Here is an 8750-nt window from a genome sequence, read left to right as displayed (position 1 = left end):
GGGAATTGGCAGGTCTGCAGGGGTTGTTCATCCAGGGGTGGGGGGAGGAGGTCAAGAGGGTAAAAAGTTGCCTAGTCAGGGTCAAAAGTGAGTGTGGAGGAGATATAAGAAGACTTTTCCTAGCCTCCGTGCTGCCCTCTGAATGCATAAAGGTGTTCGAGAGATTAGGAAAACCTGTTCCCAATCTAAGTGCTAGTATATCTTCATAGGTGAACTAACTTAGATTGGCAAGGTTCTTTGAGTAGATGTGATATCTTTTATTAGACCAACAAAATAGTTGGAACACATTTTCTGGGCAAGATTTTGGGCGCAGTCACCCTGTTTCAGGCATGGTGAGTCTCTGCTGGTTGAAGACTCCAAGAAATGAAAGAAGCTAAAAGTGTGATGGGATGTCAGTGACAATTTAAATTGGTAGAGGCGGGGGGGGAGGGGGAAGGGGGGGAAAAGAGAGCAGGGAAGAGCAGGCCCACCATTTCTTGCCCAATTTAACCCCTCTGAATGTCATTGACACAGATGGGCATCTAGCTCGACCCTAATCTTAGGTAGATCTAAATATAATAGCTTTGCATACCCTTGGGCTACAAGGATGCAATCTCTTCTCCTGAATTAATGTATACTTTCGGATTCCTGCCACATTTCCATTCCTACTTCATATCACAAGCTTATTTGGATCCAAGGTGAGCAAACTTTAAGACCCACTGGTCTAGTAGAATGCACGAGCCAGAAATTCCTGAATTGTGATCCTGCTTCTAAACTTTTATGCAACATGGTATTTTGGGTATTCATATACTAGGTATATTATTACTTACCAAATGCACAAGTATTGAGACCTAATTTCCAAACCAGAGCTCCACAGGAGGAGAACAAGGAGGTTTAAGGCACCGTTCATTAATGTCACAAATTTGGGATCAAAGCAAAGGCTTGTGAAGAAGCATGAAGAATCAAGCAGCATACAAATACCAATGACCCACTTCCCTCATTCTATGTTTATAACCAAGCATTCACACTTTTAAAAGCCTTAAGACAGAAGCTGACTATGTACTGAATGTACAAAGTAAAGATTAATGAACTAATCCCACATTATTCCTGGCTTCTGCTGCTGCAATTCACACTGTCCATTTTATATTCTACATTGTGCCCTTCACATATGGCCAGACTGAAAAAAAGACCAACAGAAACAGGAAAGCATGAAAAGCAAAATGATTTGGTGTCCCCTCCTGCCATACAGTCTCTCATGAAGGATACAAAAGCCATCTAACTTTTTTTTCAACATCTTATTAGCATACTGGGCATGATTTACAGAATACATTAATGAAGCTCATTCTACACTCTTAAAGCCCAGCAGGTGAACTGTGAATCCCAAAGGAGTGCACTAACCAGACTGAATACTTTGATTGTTTATAATTTGATAAATTCAGATTGAAGCAGATGATAATGTTTTTACCAGTAAATTTAATTTTGTGTGCACTTTTCAGATTCACATACCCATTAGTAATAAACTGGGGGCAGTATTCTGAACATACTAGCCATCAAGTTATTTTCAATTTATCCTTTTAAAAAGTCCTTACTCTGGTGAAGTTTAAGATACTTGTTAAGATGAGGCATGGCTCCATTTAGTGATCCCCATGTTAAAACAGGGATAATTCCAATGGCATCTAGTGTCAAGAAGTATTTTGCATATATGTGTGTAAGCTGTAGCAGATTTCTCTGCTATTTTCTTGTTAAATTCACGTCAGCAGCCCTTGAGATTTAGGCTGAGAAGTTTCTTTCTACCATTTTTAGTACTTCTGAAAATAAGGGTCTGGCCTCTGAAGTAGTAAAGGCTTTTCCCTGGTGGTTTAGGGGAGTTGATGCTAGCACAGGAGTGGAAGCCATAAACTGGGAACCAGGAAGCCAATGTTTCATTTCCAGCAGTGCTATTTCTTCATCATGTAGGTTCAAGCAAGTTATTTAGGTTTGAGTGTCCTATATTTCCCCTCATAAAAAATAGGGGGTAATACTTTGTGGCCTTTGTGAGCTGCCTGGAAATCTTCAGGGGAAGAGTACTACTATAGCATGGCTTGTTATAGTATAGTCCCTGTAACTTAAAAGCCATGTTATTCTAGTGGTTATCCTTAAAATTTTCCATCTAGGCACTTTCTATCCATCTGTTCAATGAGCCCTTATGGTGGTATTGATCCTTATCCTTGAGCTTAGAAACAGACTGAACCCAAACTGTCTGCTTATACTATCAGCAATGAGTCTGACCTGTGTCTAATGAGAAAACCACTATATTCTGAACAAATCTGTACCCGTTTATGAGGGGACTGGATCAAGTCTATTACAAAGTAGTGAGGATAGAATCCTGATCCCATTAAAGTCAATGGCAAAGCTTCCATTGGTGTTAACGGGACCAAAGATATTAGCTATAAACCCATTGACTATGCAAGCCTCTTTTTGTGTGAAAACAAGGCTGAGAATTTGCTGGGAGATGATTTACTTAATTTAAGCCCTGACCACTTTAATAATAAAGATAAAAAGGCAACAGAAACCAAGCTGCAGTGTACTTTGATTTCTTACTCAATTAAAGGAACAGATCTTCAGGTACTGCTCTGGGGTCTTAGAGAAAGACTTCATAACAATCCTAAACTGAGCTTCTCATTTTAAAAATGTTGAGTGGTTAATAATAATAGAAGAGAAACAAAAGTGGCCTCACATCAGATAAAAATCAGCCAGCTCCATGGAAGGTAAAAGTAGGGAGGGGCAAGCAGGGCACCAGCCCTGGTCTTGACTATGAGCGGGCACCAGAATTCCCTCCCTCCCCTCCCCTCCAGGACTCTTTACAATGCACCTAGCCCTGCACCCAGCACTTTATTTGGGTGTGGGGGTGAAATGGTGTCCTCGGTGAGTTTCTCTTATGGCAGGTGCAACCCTACACTCAGTAGCATAATTGGGAGGGCAGAGGAGCAGGGAATGAATGGGGCTCCAAGCTGCAGCTCTCAGATAGTTCAGTACAGCAGCCCCATGGCATGGTCTATCTTGGTTTGCTGCTGGTGTCCAGGTCCTGCAGCATCAGCTACAGCAGCAGTGGCAGCAACACCAGTAGCAGCTATGTTCCCTGTGAAGAGTTTGGGTAGGCTTCCTTTCCCCTCATCTGCTCTGGCACTGCTCTACACCCACCCCAAGTGCTGAATGGGTTTGCTGCACCTCTGGAAGGTGACCCTTTACAAACAGGAGCTTTAGATCTTCACTGGAACAGGTAAAAACAGTGCAGTTAAGATGAATATTTCTCTCATTGGAAAGTATAGATATTGATAACAGTATAACAGATGTAATCCATGAATTATAATGCTGTTTAGCCCAAGCAACCATAGTGATTTTATTAACACATTATACAAAAGTAGCCAAAAATCTACTTATACTTACTGATTTAAACTCTGAAAATATTGAAATGCATAATTAAGAGATGAGCATCAGAATTGTATGTAAGAAACAAGATGGATAATTACGAGTTTCTCTTTTCCTATCAGCTTCACAAAACTGAAGAATAGCAGAAGGATAACAAAAAATCAAAATCAAAATGGAAGGATTACCTATGGCAATACATTTTAGCACCATGGTTTGAAATTAAAACATACAGAAGGGAAAGTAAAACAATAAAATATTAAAAGAGCTTAAAAGCATACATTTAAAAAAAGCTTTCCTATTTCGGTGGACTGTGGCCCCAAATATCCCAGTATGTCAATGTTCACTTTAGATATAGTCTCCTAGTTAGCTATTTAGGTTTTCTCATTTGTAGGTTTCGACTGCAGCCAGCGATAATTAGAACTAACTGACATCCCCAGAGGCAATGAGCCCTTGCATTGATTTCACTAGGTATTGGATGCTCAGTTTTGGGGGGGAAAAAGGAAAATCAGGTCACATATATTAACTAAATAGGTATTGGAGAACACATTAGTAGGTGAAAATCTATATGTGAGTATTTGAAAGTGAATGTATACTTACTTAAATACTACTTATTGATGCTTTACCAATAATAACTTTTCATATATTTTAAAATCTGGTTGGCTGCTGTGTGAATGTCATTCAAATAAAACGTGAAAGGGACGGACTCTCCAAACTGATGTTAAATAGCCTCTAAAATCTGGGAGAAGGACATTCTCTACCAATCTCCTTCAGCTCTGCTACTCCTTAGTGATACTTGCAACAGTTGCAGGTAAATTTGCAGACAGATGTAAGAGTTTAGACTGACAGTGCCTTTGAAAAAATGCTAGTGTGGGAGTTGATGGCCAGCCAATGCAGACAAAAGTCTGAACCAAATGGAGAAGCATAGCTTTAAAAAAATAGCATCTGACTGCTTGTTGTGACAGAAGATAACCCAGATTTATTCTCTCTTTCTCTTTCTGTTTCCCTATGACCTGGCACTCTGCCTTCCTTAATGATGAAGGGTAAGAAATTCGATTGATCAACCAATAAGAATATGTTTTCTTTGTTTTTTTAATTTCAGAAAGTGATATTTTCCTTCTGGTTCTTCGATTGTGTTTGATACACATTCACTCCTTCGGATATTTGAAAGACTGATAATTCACTTAGGAAAGATTTATTAGTAGTTAGAAAGAAAGTTTCCACATTTCACTAAATTCCATCTATTCTATCCTCCACATTACAGCTTTTCATTACAGGCATCTTTCACTAGATAAAGTTCCTTTCTACCAGTCTCGTACATTTTTTCCAGGGTCTAAGAATAAATCTGACTCAATTCTAGTGTGTAAGACCAGTTTGGTTTTTCCACGCGGTATGACTATGTTAAGTAACCCACAGAGGTGCACAGATTTGCAGATCTGCTGGAGTAAGAGATTTATTTGTAGACACAATCACAGTCCTTGAGATGACAGGGTAGATGCACCTCCCTGCACACCAATAAGAAGGATGGCTTGACAAGTGTTAGGAAGACAAAGCATGGGTCCTGGGTTCCAGTCCAGGAGCATTAAGCTAGCACCTATAAGGATGCCTTACTTCATCACCTGTACCCCAGACCATTTCCTATCTGAGCTTGGATTCAGACTTTTCCCACAGTATCTTTCTGGAAAGTCTATGATACCCTCTAGTCCCCAGCCAACAGCAGAAAACTTGCTAATGATACTACAAAGGAATATTTCTACTCCTTGCAAAAAGAAGTAGGCCCTCTCCTTAAAAAGGAAAACAAAAACAGCCATCCCAAACTTCAAATACTTATCACCTGGGTAGGCATTTAATTGGATAGAGATAGAGTTGAGCCCAATTCCCAGAAAGGGGCCAACCTACTCCGTAACATATCCTTTGCAGCATGTGTGCTTTCTCTACTTTTGGGCTGCTCTGAAAAGCCTGTCCCTAAAAGGCATAAAATTGCTAATAGACAAGTTTCTTTGGGTACACGTGATATCTTTTATTAGACCAACTAAAAGTTGCTGATGATATTCAAGCAAGTTCTCTTACTGGTAACTGAATATCAGAGAAACAGCACTATCAGATAAAAATGAAAGGTCGTGCTGCTGGAGCATCTACAGGCTGTGTGAGTTGTTTCTTTACTTTCAAATAGTCAAGAGCAAAGTATTGCAAAGATCTGCACCCAAACTTGTTATCTCTTCCTAGCAACAAGTATCCTTCCCTAGCTACTTAATACTAGTGCAAACAGACTCCAATTTAAAGCATGATTTTTGTAGGGCGAGTTTATTGATTTAAACTTGATTTTGATCACCTGTAGCCTCTAAAAACACAACATCCACATTTAAATGTGTCAGAGAGAGATAATGAGACAAAGTCAAGCCAACCTGGGTGTCCAACCCACTTTATATGTAAAAAGGAGCCCTGTAAATACACAAAGCTTGTAGGTTTTATCTAAGTCCTAACCCTTCCCCGCAACCCAAACCACCCAGCGTTCTTCCAGAAAATCTTATAAATTTCACATATGTGGAGCTCACAAGGTGCTATCTGACCCCAAGGTCTGCCAATTCTCTCCTGCCCTGATCTCCATGAAGTTTCTCAAGCAAGATAGTTAAACCAAAAAGACATTAAGCCAAAAAGAGCACGCACACAGTATCCAACTGTTAAATAGCTGGTCCTCTCTGCTCTTGTGGGGCAAGGCACTACTGCCTGGTCTTGTTCTTGCAGCTCTTGAATACCCAGAGTGTTTCTCAAGGAAGCATGATATCATGTCATTAGCTCACCTGTATTAATGGGACTACTTCACAGAACATTTTGGTGCAGGTGGTAAATTCAGGGAAGGGGCTCTGTTGCACATAAATATAATCTTCAGTACAAACATAGCATGCCCTTCTACATTTAAAATTGCTGAAAGAATGATTATGGGGACAGCCAACCCTGTGTAAAGATACTACACTGTTTCACACAGACCACACAGGAAGCAGCAGAGCCATTTTAGTGCTGTGCAGGTGAAGGTGATTATCCCTGAGAGGCAGATCCTGCTTCCAGTCCAGAGTCTGCCTCTTCAGAATGACCTTAGCTGTGCCTGAAGCATGCCAAGCAAGAGGACTATGAGGGAGAAAGTCCACAGGGATTTGTAGGAGTCTGCCCATCTGACTCTGTGTGGGGTGGGATGACAACCACGAGATTAAAAAGGTTTAGAACGCCACTACAGACCTCCATAACCCATTCAGTTTGGTCAGTGTAGTTTGTGGCATTTTTGTATTGCTTCAAAACAAAAAAGATGCTAGGGCTGTGCTAGCCACCATTCTTGTTGCTACTGCAATTTCAACTGAAGCGGGAACAGATCTACAGCCAGGGTTGGGTTTGTTTTTTTCCCCAGTGTCTCAGAAATACATTCTCTGACTCATACTTAAAACAATGAAAAGGGTGGTCTGCATTTATACTACAAACATATGGATTCCTTGGTTTCTTCTTAACATTTTATTTTTTTGAGTTTTAGGAATCTGTTTCACCTTCATCATGAATTCCATTATGAGCAAGGTGAATTAACCAATATAATATAACACAGTCTTTTTCAAGATTAATATGAAAGCTTTCCAGTGTGCTATTTAGAAAGGCACATAGTCACCTTTAATAGTTAAATTATAGGTAAGATGCAGCATATTTAATCCAATATGTTCATTTTTGTCAATAGATGATCTTTCAAGGCAAAAATGCAACACTAGAATACTGTCGTATCAACAGTTGACTTAATGTGTGAAAGTAACATTAAATAAGTTAACCAAGTAGAATACATCTTAATTAAAAATGGAAAGGAGTGCAAAGGTTATATTTGCATATGAAATAATCAAGATAGCTGAATAGATGATCTAGACTAGAATAACAAATGACCTAGTATAGGTGTCTGAAGGTAACATTTTCATGGCTATTGGCAGTGACAGGCATTGTGACTACATTAATTTATTCCTATTGTATTATTTGAATCACCATCTCATTATCCTTATGTAAAAATGAGAATTATGTATGGAAAAATGAACTGAACTGTTTAGATCACTAGAAATGTAGTAAATTAAGCATGAAACATGCCTGTTAGAATATATGTAATTACCAATTCCCTGAAAGGGGTTCTCTCTCAGATTAGAGCACAAGTGGTTTCTTCTGTTTTCTAAATTGTGGTCTCACGGCTAGTCCTCTCCAAATGTCCAGCATTTGGCAAGGAGGCTATTCCATACTTCTAAGTTACACTTGTGGGGAAAACAACACAGCCATGCAAAATGTACATAATAAAAGCCAAAGTCAGGCAGGAGCTAGTCTGTGGGCTCCAGATAGTAAACTGAAAGATTCAGTGACAGGTCATCCCAAACCAGCAAGTTTTGCCACTGCTTTCATTACAAAATAATAAAATGCACAAAGGTCACATTGAAATTAACTAGTACCACAATAGCTGTAATTCAGTTAATCAGTTGTGTTTTCATGTGTCCTGTGTTTCAAGTGACATTTTTGGTTCCTCTGTTGAAGGGAGTAAGAAACGAGTTAAACACTTGAAAACTGAATTTCCCACCTTCTGGGAACTGAAATCCAGGACATCAACAAACCCAAACTGAAGAGCCACACAGAGCTCTAGAGCAGTATGGTAGTTGTCCTCTGTGTAGACACTTAGACAGATTATCTTCAGTACCGCTCATCATGAATTTTGCAAATGAACTTTGCAGAGAATTAAGCAAAACATATAGATTATATTCTAAATTTTATGACTCAAAATACCATAAGCACTAGTCACAAACTTTGAGGATTAGCTGTTTGAGTCCTGGATTCTCAGTCTGATGTAACAGACTGCCAATGTGGGCTCACCAGATTGACTTGAGATACTTACCTTGGGCTAGAAACAGTGTTGGGGAAATTGAGCGACCCCAAGGGTGGAGCAGGGGAGCCTGCCCTGTGGAAAAGAAGAAGCCAGTCTAAAGAAGGGGTTTTTGATCCCCTTATTTGCATGGAAGGGGATGGCCGGGGTTGTGGACCAGGCACCCTGAGCCCTAGTTGGCCAGTTTGCAAGCCAGGGAGGGACTGCCAGAGGGGATAAAAGCAGCAGCCGAACTGGCGTGTGGGGGCTGCTGACAGTGACTCCGGGGAACTACGCAGGAAGACTAAGAAAAGCCGGGGTGAGCTGACCCAGCAGAAGGAGCAGAGGGACTCCTCTGAAGAACCTCGAAGGCCCTGGGAGAAGAAGGCAGCAGCAGTCGGCCATGCCTCCAGTCCTGCAGCAGAAAGGGAGCCGCGGCCAGGGCTTGGGGAAGAGCTGGTGCCTGACTGCAGCATGCTGGATGTGCCGGGCATCCTGGAGGCTA

At 40.6% G+C, this 8750-nt stretch overlaps 1 long non-coding RNA gene across 1 annotated transcript; it reads right to left on the bottom strand.

The window, feature by feature from the left end:
• Positions 1-297: 297 nt before the first annotated feature.
• Positions 298-2536, bottom strand: LOC109308691. Its single transcript, XR_002100676.1, has 3 exons — positions 2526-2536; positions 2394-2405; positions 298-373 (listed from the first exon to the last, which is right to left on the bottom strand). It is a non-coding gene; the product is annotated as an uncharacterized LOC109308691 (long non-coding RNA).
• Between the last annotated feature and the right edge of the window lie 6214 nt (positions 2537-8750).

The sequence above is a fragment of the Crocodylus porosus genome, unplaced genomic scaffold, assembly GCF_001723895.1.
Source record: "Crocodylus porosus isolate Cpor-Errol unplaced genomic scaffold, CroPor_comp1, whole genome shotgun sequence".
In the NCBI taxonomy this organism is placed as follows: domain Eukaryota; kingdom Metazoa; phylum Chordata; order Crocodylia; family Crocodylidae; genus Crocodylus; species Crocodylus porosus.
This window is presented reverse-complemented; position numbering and strand designations above follow the sequence as displayed.